The 13,037-nt window shown below is 49.0% G+C and overlaps 1 protein-coding gene across 14 annotated transcripts in view; it reads right to left on the bottom strand.

Moving 5' to 3' along the window:
- LOC119969323 (MAP7 domain-containing protein 2-like) overlaps positions 1-13,037 on the bottom strand; it is a 262,025-nt gene that overhangs the window by 104,793 nt on the left and 144,195 nt on the right. The window lies entirely within an intron of this gene.

The raw sequence follows: 13,037 nt of genomic DNA, 5'->3' as shown, positions 1-13,037 counted from the left end.
CTAACCAACGCTGGAGCAGGCCCCCCTCCCCAAACCCTGGAGCTCGAGCTGGAGCAGGCCCCACTCTCCCCAAACCCTGGAGCTGAAGATGGCCCCCTCTCTCCAAACCCTGGAGCTGGAGCAGGCCCCCTCTCCCCAAACCCTGGAGCTGGAGCAGGCCCCCTCTCCCCAAACCCTGGAGCTGGAGCAGGCCCCATCTCCCCAAACCCTGGAGCTGGAGCAGGCCCCACTCTCCCCAAACCCTGGAGCTGGAGCTGGCCCCCTCTCCCCAAACCGTAGACCTGGAGCTGGAGCAGGCCCACTCTCCCCAAACCCTGGAGCTGGAGCTGGCCCCCTCTCCCCAAACCCTAGACCTGGAGCTGGAGCAGGCCCACTCTCCCCAAACCCTAGACCTGGAGCTGGAGCAGGCCCCCTCTCCCCAAACCCTGGAGCTGGAGCAGGCCCCCTCTCCCCAAACCCTGGAGGTGGAGCTGGAGCAGGCCCACTCTCCTCAAACCCTGGAGCTGGAGCAGGCCCCCTCTCCCCAAACCCTGGAGCTGGAGCTGGAGCAGGCCCCTCTCCCCAAACCCTGGAGCTGGAGCAGGCCCCCTATCCCCAAACCCTGGAGCTGGAAATGGAGCAGGCCCCCTCTCCCCAAATCCTTGAGCTGAAGCAGGACCCTCTCCCCAAACCCTGGAGCTGGAGATGGAGCAGGCCCACTCTCCCCAAACCCTGGAGCTGGAGCAGGCCCCCCCCTCCCCAAACCCTGGAGCTCGAGCAGGCCCCCCCTCCCCAAACCCTGGACCTGGAGCAGGCCCCCCCTCCCCAAACCCTGGAGCTGGAACAGGCCCACTCTCCCCAAACCCTGGAGCTGGAGCAGGCCCACTCTCCCCAAACCCTGGAGCTGGAGCTGGAGCAGGCCCCCTCTCCCCAAACCCTGGAGCTGGAGCAGGCCCCATCTCCCCAAACCCTGGAGCTGGAGCTGGAGCTGGCCCCCTCTCCCCAAACCCTGGAGCTGGAGCAGACCCACTCTTCCCAAACCCTAGACCTGGAGCTGGAGCTGGCCCCCTCTCCCCAAACCCTAGACCTGGAGCTGGAGCAGGCCCCCTCTCCCCAAACCCTGGAGCTGGAGCAGTCCCCTCTCCCCAAACCGTGGAGATGGAGCAGGCCCCTTCTCCCTAACCAACCCTGGAGCTGGAGCTGGAGCAGGCCCCTTTTCCCTAACCAACGCTGGAGCTGGAGCAGGCCCCCCTCCCCAAACCCTGGAGCTCGAGCTGGAGCAGGCCCCACTCTCCCCAAACCCTGGAGCTGAAGATGGCCCCCTCTCTCCAAACCCTGGAGCTGGAGCAGGCCCCCTCTCCCCAAACCCTGGAGCTGGAGCAGGCCCCCTCTCCCCAAACCCTGGAGCTGGAGCAGGCCCCATCTCCCCAAACCCTGGAGCTGGAGCAGGCCCCACTCTCCCCAAACCCTGGAGCTGGAGCAGGCCCCTTCTCCCTAATCAACCCTGGAGCTGGAGCTGGAGCAGGCCCCCCCTCCCCAAACCCTGGAGCTCGAGATGGAGCAGGCCCCATCTCCCCAAACCCTGGAGCTGGAGCAGGCCCCACTCCACAAACCCTCAAGCTGGAGCAGGCCCCCCTCTCCCCAAACCCTGGAGCTGGAGCTGGAGCAGGCCCCATCTCCCCAAACCCTGGAGCTGGAGCTGGCCCCCCCTCCCCAAACCCTGGAGCTGGAGCTGGAGCAGGCCCCATCTCCCCAAACCCTGGAGCTGGAGCAAGTCCCATCTCCCCAAACCCTAGAGCTAGAGCAGGCCCCCTCTCCCCCAACCCTGGAGCTGGAGCAGGCCTCCTCTCCCCAAATCCTGGAGCTGGAGCTGGAGCTGGAGCAGGCCCACTCTCCTCAAACCCTGGAGCTAGAGCTGGCCCCCCCTCCCCAAACCCTAGACCTGGAGCTGGAGCTGGCCCCCTCTCCCCAAACCCTGGACCTGGAGCTGGAGCTGGAGCAGGCCCCCTCTCCCCAAACCCTGGAGCTGGAGCTGGAGCAGGCCCCCTCGCCCCAAACCCTGGAGCTGGAGCAGGCCCCCACTCCCCAAACCCTGGAGCTGGAGCAGGCCCCCTCTCCCCAAACCCTGGAGCTGGAGCAGGCCCCCTCTCCCCAAACCCAGAGCTTGGTCAGGCTCCCTTCCCCCAAACCCCGCTCCCCCTCCCACCGGAGCTGGGGCAGCAGGAACATCAACACGGGAATGTTCTGTGCAAAGCTGACATGAGGGTGAGCACGAGAGGGGGCTGTCAGCTATGATCTTGGTACAATTGGCAGGATCGTATCTCAGAAGCCCTCCCTCTGCTTTATCTGCTGTATTATCAGCCTTCCTATCTGGGGAGGGGAATAAATGTTCAAACAGTTGAGACGAGAGTTTTTTAAAAAATCAAACAAGAGAGTTTCCAACAAAAAAAATAATATTTTGATCGAACATAGAAGTAAATTTGCAACTTTACAAAAGCTGGCAACAGGTACCAGAGGATGCTGAGGAGATGTTGCAGAATGTTCCCAGGGATGAGAGAGTTTAATTAATGTGGGGAGACTGGAGAAGCTGGAAATGTTCTCCTTGGAGGTTAGAAGGAGAGTTACTCATGGTTCCCAATCAATGAAGAAGTTTCTACTGGCGGGGGTGGGGGTGGGGAGCAGAACCAGAGGGTACAGAATTGGCCACAATAAACAAACGGTGAGAAGGGGAGAATTTGTATTTCAAAACAGCAAGTAGTGATTTAGAGAGCACAGTCTGGATGGGTGGGGGGCGGTGCGCAGGTGCAACAATAACTTTCAAAAAGGAATTGGATCAATTCTGCAGGGCTATAGGGAATGAGCAAAGGTATTTGAGTGATTAGACAGCCTTTTGAAAGAGTCAGTCGGGCATATAATGGGCTGAATAGATTTCTGTGCTGAATCAATCATTCCGTGGTGCATCTTAGAATTTACAGTGCAGGAGGCCATTCGGCCCATCGAGTCTGCACTGACCCTTGGAAAGAGCACCCTACTGAAGCCCATGCCTCCACCCTATCCCTGTAACCCCACCTGACCTTTCTGGACACTCAGGGCAATTTATCATCGCCAATCCACCTAATCTGCACATCTTTGGACTGTGGGAGGAAACTGGAGCACCCGGAGGAAACCCACGTTGACACGGGGAGAAAGTGCAGACTCCGCACAGACAGTGACCCAAGCCGGGAATTGAATCTGGGACCCTGAAGCTGTGAAGCAACTGTGCTAACCTCTGTGCTACGGTGCTGCCCGTCTTTGAAATGAAGTCCGTGAGTTTGATACTTTTCAATGAGCAGAGGTGACGTATTGATGCAAGAGTATGCTTTTTTAGCTAACCGTTCATTCCTGTCATCAATGTGAACCACGGGGATGTGGAGGTGGGGTTAAAAGAGGACTCGTGTTGGCTGCAGCACAAAGGCCGATTTTAGCATTCATGACGTCAGGATGTCTCAAAGTGTTTTCTAGCCAATGGAATGCTGGTTTGAATTGTACTCACTGTCGTAAAGGAAAGACAGCAGGTAACTTGTGGATAGCAGGATCCCTCAAACAGCCATGTTCAGGAGCAAGGGTGCCTTGTTATAATTATACAGGGAGGAATTGGGAAAGATCAAAGGATTGAAAGCAAAAATCCATGTGGACCTGGAGACCACCTCAAAATCTTTTAGAGCAAGATCTGTGCCTGATGCATAAATTGAGAAAGTAGAGACAGAACTAAAATGAATGGAAGACTTGGGCATCATCAGGCCCATACAATTCGCCGAGAGGGCAACGTCCATTGTGCCAGTAGTCAAACCTTATCTGCCGAGATTACAAGCTGACGGTAAATCAGGCCATGAAACTGGTTAGCTTTCCCCATTCACAAAATAGAGTATCTATATACCAAGTTGGCTGGGGGTTTGACATACACCAAGTTGGATATGAGCCATGCTTAGCAACAGTTAGAACTGGACGACACATTAAGAGAATATGTCACCACAAATACTCAGAAGGGTTTTACTCATATACATGTCGACCATCTTTCAGCAAACTATTGAGAGTTTGCTGCGGAGTTTGCTCAGGGCTGTAATTTATTTGGACGACGTTTTAATTTAATTATGGGATCTATTGAAGGCGAACATCTGGCCAATTTGGACGAAGTTTTGAAGAGATTTCAGGAGGCAGGGGTGCGATTAAAAAAGAGAAAAATGCACCTTCCATGCAAAAAAGGAGTTTCATTTTGGTTATCGGGTGGATGCTCAGTGGTTACAACCATGGATAACAAAGTGAGAACAATTAAGAAAGCACCGGCCCTTGGAACACCTCAGAACTCAGATCTTTCCTGGGGGTGGTCAACTATTGTGTGTGATTCTTCCAAAATCTATCAACATTGCAAGCACTGTTGCAAGTGCTTTTAAAGAAGTGCCAGAGATGGAGTTCGAACGCAAGTAAAGTAGGCACTTAACTCTTCATGCTTATTGGTACATTACACCCCTCTACGAAGATAATAATAATCATTATTAGTGTCACAAGTAGGCTGACATTAACACTGCACTGAGGTTACTGTGAAAATCCCCAAGTCGCCACATTCCGGCTCCTGTTTGGGTACACTGAGGGAGAATTCAGAATGACCAATTTTACCTAACAGCACGTCTTTTTGGTACTTGTGGGAGTAAACCAGAGAGCCCGGAGGAAACCCACACAGACACGGGGAGAATGTGCAGATTCTGCACAATGGAGACCCAAGCCGGGTCAATGAACCCAGGTCAATGACACTGTGAAGCAACAGTGTTAGCCACGATGCTACAATGCTGCCCCTTGCACCTACATGTGATGCATCACCATATGGGGTAGCGGCTGTGTTATCTCATACAATGGAGGACGGGTATGAGAGACCCATTGCGTTTGTATCAAGCACCCTAAATGATGGGGAAATGGGATATTCCCAAATCCCAAAAGAACGTCCGACTATTACCTGGTGCATCAAGAAGTTTCATCAGTAAATATACGGGAGGCATTTTACCATCCTCACAGTCCAGAAGCCACTTTAATTGATTGATTGATTGATTTATTATCACGTGCACCGAAGTACAGAGAAAAGTATTTTTCTACAGCCGAGGGAACGCACACAATAGACAAAAAGAATAATCAACAAAGTACATCTAAAAATAGAGATTGGTTACAGTGCGGAACAAGGAGTCAAACAAAGCAAATATATGAGCAAGAGCAGCATAAGGCTTTGTGAATAGGGAACAGATCAGGCTGAGGGGAAGTCATTGAGGAGTCTTGTAGCTGTGGAGAAGACGCTGTTCTTATGTCTGGATGTGTGGGTCTTCAGACTTCTGTATCTTCTGCCTGATGGAAGGGTCTGGGAGAGGGCAAAGCCTGGGTCTGAGGGGTCTCTGACAATGCTATGTGCTTTCCTGAGGCAGCGAGAGGTGAAGACAGAATCAATGTGCGGGTGGCAAGCTTGTGTGATGCGATGGGCTGAGTTCACCACATTCTGCAGTTTTTTGCGATCTTGGGCCGAGCAGTTGCCATACCAGGCTGTGATACAGCCGGATAGGATGCTCTCTATCGCACATCTGTAGAAGTTTGCGAGAGTTGATGCAGGCATGTCGAATTTCTTTAGCTTCCATAGGAAGTAGAGATATTATTGGGCTTTCTTGACTGTTGCATCAATGTGAGTGGATCAGGACAGACTGTTGTTGATGGCGACACCCAGGAACACAAAGCTGTCGACTATCTCCAGTTCGTAGCTATTGATGTGGACGCATGTGGGGGAATGGGGGGAGGGGGGGGGGGGGGGGGGGGGGGGGTTTGTACTATGCTTCCCGAAGTCAATGATAAGTTCTTTGGTTTTGCTGACGTTTAGAGAGAGGTTGTTTTCGGTACACCATGCAACCAAGGGATCTATCTCCCATCTGTAGTCTGATTCATTGATGATTGAGATATGGCCCACCGCAGTCATATCATACGCAAATTTATAGATCGAATTAGAGTTAAATCTTGCCTCACAGTCGTGTGTGTACAGAGAGTACAGTAGAGGACTCAGCACACATCCTTGCGGGGCCCCGGTATTGAGGACTATTGTGGAGGAGGTGCGGTTACCTATCCTGACAGATTGCAGTCTGTTGGTGAGGAAGTAAAGTTCCAGCTGCACAGGGAGGGGTCAAGTCCAAGATTGCAGAGTTTGGTTATTAGTCTTGTTAGGATAATGGTGTTGAGGGTGGAGCTTTAGTCTATGAACAGCAGTCTGACGTAGGTGTCCTTGTTGTTGAGGTATTCGAGTGTTGATTGTAGGGCCAGGGAGATGGCATCTGCTGTGGACCGATTGCGGAGCTAGGTGAACTGCAGTGGATCGAGACCGTCTGGGAGGCTGGAGTTGATCCGTCTCATAACTAGCCGCTCGAAGCATTTCATGATAACAGACATCAGGGCCACCGGTCGGTAGTTGTTGAGACACGCTACCTTGTTCTTCGTTGGTACTGGTATTATGGTGGCCTTCTGGAAGGAGGTGGGAACCCAGAGCGGAGAAATGAAGTGTTGAAGGTATCTGTGAATACACTCGCCAGCTGGTCAGCGCAGGTTCTGAGTGCTCGCCCAGGGATTCCGTCGGGGCCCGTCGCTTTCCGCGTGTTCACTTTCAAGAAGGCAGCTCTTACCTCTGAGGCTATAATAGTGGGTATGGGACGGGTGGCACTGATGTATCAACTGTCTGTTCAAGGCGGGTATAGAACTTGTTCAGCTAATCGGGTCGGGATCATCCAGCCCCGGGTAGGGATGTTCCAGCCCCAGAGATTCCACGTGGCCTAGCTGTGTAGCCCATAATCCCGTATAAATCGTTGTGGGTTTGTGTCTTTGGCCTGAGACTGTAGTTTGATCCGGTATTGTCTTTTGGTGTTTCTGATGGCTTTATGTACGTCGTACCTGGATTTCCTATATAGGTCAGGACCATCAGCCTTGAATGCCTCCATCCGGGACTTCAGCAAGGCTTTTCAGGGAAGACAAAGCGAGTCCACCATTTGCTTCTGTTAGGGTAAAGGTTGAGCGCTGTTCTTATCGGCACAAATATACCTTTGAACATTAATCAGGGGCTCACTTAACCAATGCAGACTTCTTATGTCGCCTTTTGTTACTAGAAAACACACCACCCCCTCTAGTACCACAAGAGATTGCAATGGCCTTAAACCTTCTGGACTCCTTACCTGTGACAGCTCAGCTAATTAAACACTGGACTAATAAAGACCCATTGTTATTGAAGCTTACACTGGATGGCAGAATGGGAAAGCTTCAGAGGAAATGATGCCTTATCAGCTCAGGAAAGATGAGTTCAGTTGTGAGGATGGTGTCATCCTTTGGGAAACGAGAGTGGTTGTCCCGACGCCAGGAAGAGAATTACTGCTTGAAAAACTGCATAGCTCCCATTCGGGTGTGTCAAAGATGAGAATGCTAGCGAGAAGCTAGATTTAGCAGCCTGACATTGATCCCGATATAGAAAGGGTTGTAAAGCACTGTGACCAATGCCAGTTATCAGAAGTTGCCAACTGAAGCTCCCATGTGCCCCAGGGATTGGCTGGGTTGACCATAGAATCATAGTAAAGTTACAGCACAGAAGGAGGCCATTTGGCCCATCTTCTCTATGTCAGCCCGAGGACACCCATTGCCATTGCTAATCCCACCTTCCTGCACCCGGTCAATAGCCCTGCACCTTACAACACTTACGATGCAGATTAAGGTACTTTTTAAAAGAGTTTAGGATCTCTGGCTCCACCATCAACTCGGGCAGCATGGGAACCCCTCGGGGCTGACCATGGGTGAGAGTTGACATAGATTATCTTGTCGCATTCATGGGTGTGATGGTCCTTTGGCTAGTGGTTGCCCATTCAAAATGGATGGAGGTATTTGAAATGAAGTCCACAACTTCATACGCTACAGTTGAGAAACTGCATTAATGTTTTGCCACCCAGTGTACCAAAAGTACTTGTCTCAAGACAACGAAACGGGATTCACAAGTGTAGAATTCCAGAAGTTCATGACATTTAATAGAATAAAGGATATTCAGACTGCCCACATCAACCCTCAGCTAATGGGTTGGCTGAGCGTGCAGTTCCGACATTCATGGTTGGTCTGAAAGAACCTGCGCCACCAGGAACCAAGATCGCGGGGTTCCTGTTAGCCAACAGAACCACCTACCCATACCACCACTGGCATTGCTCCAGCTGAGCTACTGATGGGTCGGTGCTCGAGAACTAGGTTGAACCTGGTCATTTCAAATTTAGTGAGAAGGGTGGAGACAAGGCAGAGTTGTCAGAAAAGGAGCCATGATCCAGCAAATGTGGAAAGAGTGTTTGAGACAGATGACCCAGTTTTTGTGACGTATTTTGGAAGTGGACCTAGTTGTGTCCCGGGGAGTTGTGGTGGCTAAGACCAGACCACTGTCCAATGAAGTGAAAGTGCTGGACAAGTTGTTGAAGAATCACAGAGATAATTTGCGGAGACGAGAGCTATCCCAAGAGCCAATGTTTATTACCTGATCCAATTGTATCAGTGAGTAGTGTTGTTTGTCCATGGAGTGAAGCGGCTAGTTAGCCAATGGCAGGCCAAAGTGCTGCTCCCAATGAGACAGAGAAAACAATGGAAAGTGATGTGCTGGTACCAGGAGAGAGTCCCACTGAATCAGGCCCGATCAAAGTTATCTCTACAGTGGAACCTTGATCAATTGAGCTATGTCGATCCCAGAGAAAGAGAAAGTCCCTGACAGTCTGAGTTTCTGATAAACTGTGTTAAAAATTGTTTATCATTGCTAATGTTTTGAAAGTTGGATAAATTGGGGTGGCGCCGTGGTTATTACTACTGTCTCACAGCTCCAGGAACCCGGGTTCAATTCCGGCCTCGGGTGACTGGCTGTGTGGAGTTTGCACTTTCTCCCCGTGTCTGCATGGGTTTCCTCCCGAGTGCTCCGGTTTCCTCTCAAATCCAAAGATGTGCAGGTTAGGTGGATAGGCCACGCTAAATTGCCCCATAGTGTTCAAAGGTTAGGTGGGGTTAATAATTATAATCTTTATTAGTGTCACAAATAGGCTTACATTAACATTGCAGTGAAGTTACTGTGAAAAACTCCTCGTTGCTACACTCCAGCACCTGTTTGGGTACACTGAGGGAGAATTCAGAATATCCAATTCACCTAACAGCACGTCTTTCGGAACTTGTGGGAGGAAACCGGAGCACCCGGAGGAAACCCACGCAGACACGGGGAGAACGTGCAGACTCTGCACAGACAGTGACACAAGCGGGAATCGAACTTGGACCCTGGCACGGTTAAGCAACAGTGCTAACCATTGTGCTACCGTTATGGGGATAGGGTAGGGGCGTGTGCCTAATTTAGGGTGCCCTTTTTGATGGCCGGTGCTGACTTGATCAGCTGAATGGCCTCTTCCTGCACTGTAGGGATTCTGTGATTCTAAGTTATCAATGTGCTATGCAAGAAGGGACTTAAAGGGATCAGCTCCTACATCCTTTAAGGGGGTGTGCATCGGAAGGATCATGTGACCCAATCACACAATGAGGAACGAGAGCGGGATCTCGGTGTAGAACACAGTCTTTTGCAACCTGTTATGATCCTGGTGCTGAGAATGAAGATTTTTAAAAAAAATTTAGAGTACCCAATTCATTTTTTCTAATTAAGGGGCAATTTTAGCATGGCCAATCCACCTAGCCTGCACATCTTTGGGTTGTGGGGGTGAAACCCAGGCAAACACGAGGAGAATGTGCACACTCCTCACATCCAGTGGCCCAGAACAGGGTATCGAACCTGGGACCTCAGCACCGTGAGTCAGCAGTGCTAACCACTGTGCCACCGTGCTGCCCCTGAGAATGAAGATATGATATATTGCTCTGTATATAGTTTGTATTTATAATAAACCTGTCGTTGTTAGTTAGCTAACTGGTGGTCGCCAATTATTGCATTTACTACAACTGCCATCGCTTCCCAATTAATCACCAAATGGAATCCTGTGACCAGTGCAGAAAGGATCAAAGAAAAATAGTCACCATTTTGTAAGCTGCTTGTAACTTTCTACTCTTACAAAAATGTATTTCATCCTTGCAGCGATATCATGGTTATGTTGTAATTCACCGACTGACCACTAGGAGTCTCATTAGTATATAAGTGAATGTTAGACCTCAGACTAACTGGAGAGTTGGAAGAGAGAGGTTGCTTGTGCATGATCATACCGTTATTCATCTGTTGTTTTGTATATAGTCAACCCACAGTTAATGTTAATAAATCGTTTATAGTTTTAGCTACAAGTGTTCTTGTAATATAAATCAGGCCATCTGACATGAACATTACATTGTACCAGGGCTGGATGGTATTAAACACTAAATAAAAATCTATCAACCTGTCACAAGGTCCACAGAGATTTGAAGATTTTTCAGGCTGCCAGAATGAACAACATGGAATCGTTGAAGCCACCAATGAGTCTCAGATTTCATGGTAATGGGTTCAACAACTGATGTGTGTTTAAACAGCAAGTTAATCTGTTTCTTAATGCAGCAAATTTTGGAGATTGATCAGATTCACGTAAGGTGGCGATGCTCCTAACAGCGGCAGGGTCCTAAGCAATTGCTCTGTTTAATATGTTTAAATTTGCAAATGATGACGATAGTAAAAATTTTAATGCAGTAATTTGAAGATTTGATGCAGATTGCAACCCGGGAAAGAATGACATTGATGAGTGTTATGTGTTTAGATCACGTTTACAGAAGTCAGCAGAGTCCTTCGATCATTTCATCACTGATTTAAAGTTAAAAGCGAAAACCTGTATTTTTCTGCAGTGGAATCTTCCATGATTCAGGGCCAGATTGTGTTTGGTGTGAATGAAAAAAAGCTGAGGGAATGGTTGCTGAGGGAATCGTTGGTGTCTTTGGAACAAACAGTTAAGGTTTGTCAAGCTCACGATCCAAAATGTTTCTCAGTATTGACGGCGTCTTCTTGTTGGAAAACACTTTGGTTACCGCCCTTTTTCCAAAAAGGGGGGAAACTTCCAAAATAGGCAGGAAAGTTCCTGCAGCTCCTCGCACAACAACAAACTGAGTCAGAGGAGAACCTGATCGACTCAATTTGTAAATTTGGACTATTTGTACATACTATGTTTGCTGTTCTTGTGTGTGTATGGATGTGTAAACCAGTTTTAACAATTTTAAAGAAAAAAATAATGCTGTTGGACTCACAGGCTAATGATATCAAATGTAGATATACTGATAATTTATTAATGTATTCCTTCAAAGGAAAGGGGATGTAGTAATATTGTATCATGGTTTTGTTGTAATTAACCTACTAACCACTAGGAGTCTCATTAGTATATAAGTGAATGTTAGAGTCAGGTGACCTCACACTGACTGGAGGGCTGGAAGAGAGAGGTTGCTTGTGCATGATCATACTGTTATTCATCTGTTGTTTTGTATATCGTTGACCCACAGTTAATGTTAATAAATCATTTATAGCTATAGCTACAAGTTTTCTTGTAATATAAATCAGGCCATCTGACAAGAACATTGCAATCCTGAAGAGAAGGAAACAATATTCTGTAGTTCCATTTCAAAATAGAGCAAACCCATAGTGACAAGAAATGAATGTGCTGCCTTGAATCCATCACATTAACAGGACGACAGATTGGTTCATCCAACCAAAGAAGTAAAGGCAGTGATTGGATGAGTTTCTATAAAACAGCTCGGATTAACCATTTGCAGGGCAATGTTAACTGAAAGCCACTGACTGCTTCCAGTCTTTTGACTGTGGATTGAATGCACATTGTGCATGAACTCAGCAGTAATTCTGCTGGTAGGCCTTCAATAATGGCACCCTGAACAAAGGAACAGGAGGAGGCCATTCAGCCTCTCTGGCCTATTCCACCGCCTAATCAGATCAGATGGCACATTGGTGTCTGTGGCTCTCCTCTGTGTAGGTGGCCATAGAGTTCCTACAATGCAGAAGGAGGCCATTCAGCCCATTGCGTTTTTACCAATCCTCTGAAACAGCACCCTACCCAGGCCCACTCCCTTGCCCTATCCCCGTAACCCGATAAACCCACCAAACCTACACATCTTTGATGTGGAGATGCCGGGGTTGGACTGAGGTGAGCACAGTAAGAAGTCTTACAACACCAGGTTAAAGTCCAACAGGTTTGTTTCAAACACTAGCTTTCGGAGCATTGCTCCTTCCTCAGGTGAATGAAGAAGTAGGAGCAGTGCTCCGAAAGCTAGTGTTTGAAACAAACCTGTTGGACTTTAACCTGGTGTCGTTAGACTTCTTACTGTACACATCTTTGGACACGAAGGGGTAATTTTAGCATGGACAGTCCACCAACATGAACATCTTTGTACTGTGGGAGGAAACGGAGCACCAGGAGGAAACCCACGCAGACACGGGGAGAACATGCCATCTCCACACAGTCACCCAAGGCTGGAATTGAACCCGGCTCCCTAGCACTGTGAGGCAGCGTGCTAACACTGTGCTACCGCACCTCCCTATGTCTGCCCGTGACTGTCAGCTTCTTGTGTGGGGAGACGTATACCCACAGTATCATTACTCTGGGCTGCATTGCTACAGTCTGGCTTTGCACAATGACCATTACGTGCTCCCAGTCTCAGCTAAATATCACTGGATAAGCACTTGCTGTGATCCCCTGAAAGGGAAGATACTGTTTTCACCTCCACACAATGCACACATTGAAACGTAACATATCACAGTAACCTTTCATCCCAACGTTAAAACTAGCCTTACTACATCCTTTGGACAGATATTCACTTACCCAGTAACTCACAACATAATCAATTTGGAATCTATTCTTTTTTGATGCTGGTGTTTGACTAGGTTATTGGCAAGGCGATACAAGCAGACAACACTATAGTAAATACAGGAGACAGAGATTTGGCCTCAGAAGCACGTCCTCCGGTGAGCACACATACCGCCCAGCAGGATAATCACTTGCCTCTTTCAGGGGGATGTGGGTTTGTAGGTGTAGAGGATACCACAGCCTTGC

The sequence above is a fragment of the Scyliorhinus canicula genome, chromosome 7, assembly GCF_902713615.1.
Source record: "Scyliorhinus canicula chromosome 7, sScyCan1.1, whole genome shotgun sequence".
Taxonomy (NCBI): Eukaryota; Metazoa; Chordata; class Chondrichthyes; order Carcharhiniformes; family Scyliorhinidae; genus Scyliorhinus; species Scyliorhinus canicula.
This window is presented reverse-complemented; position numbering and strand designations above follow the sequence as displayed.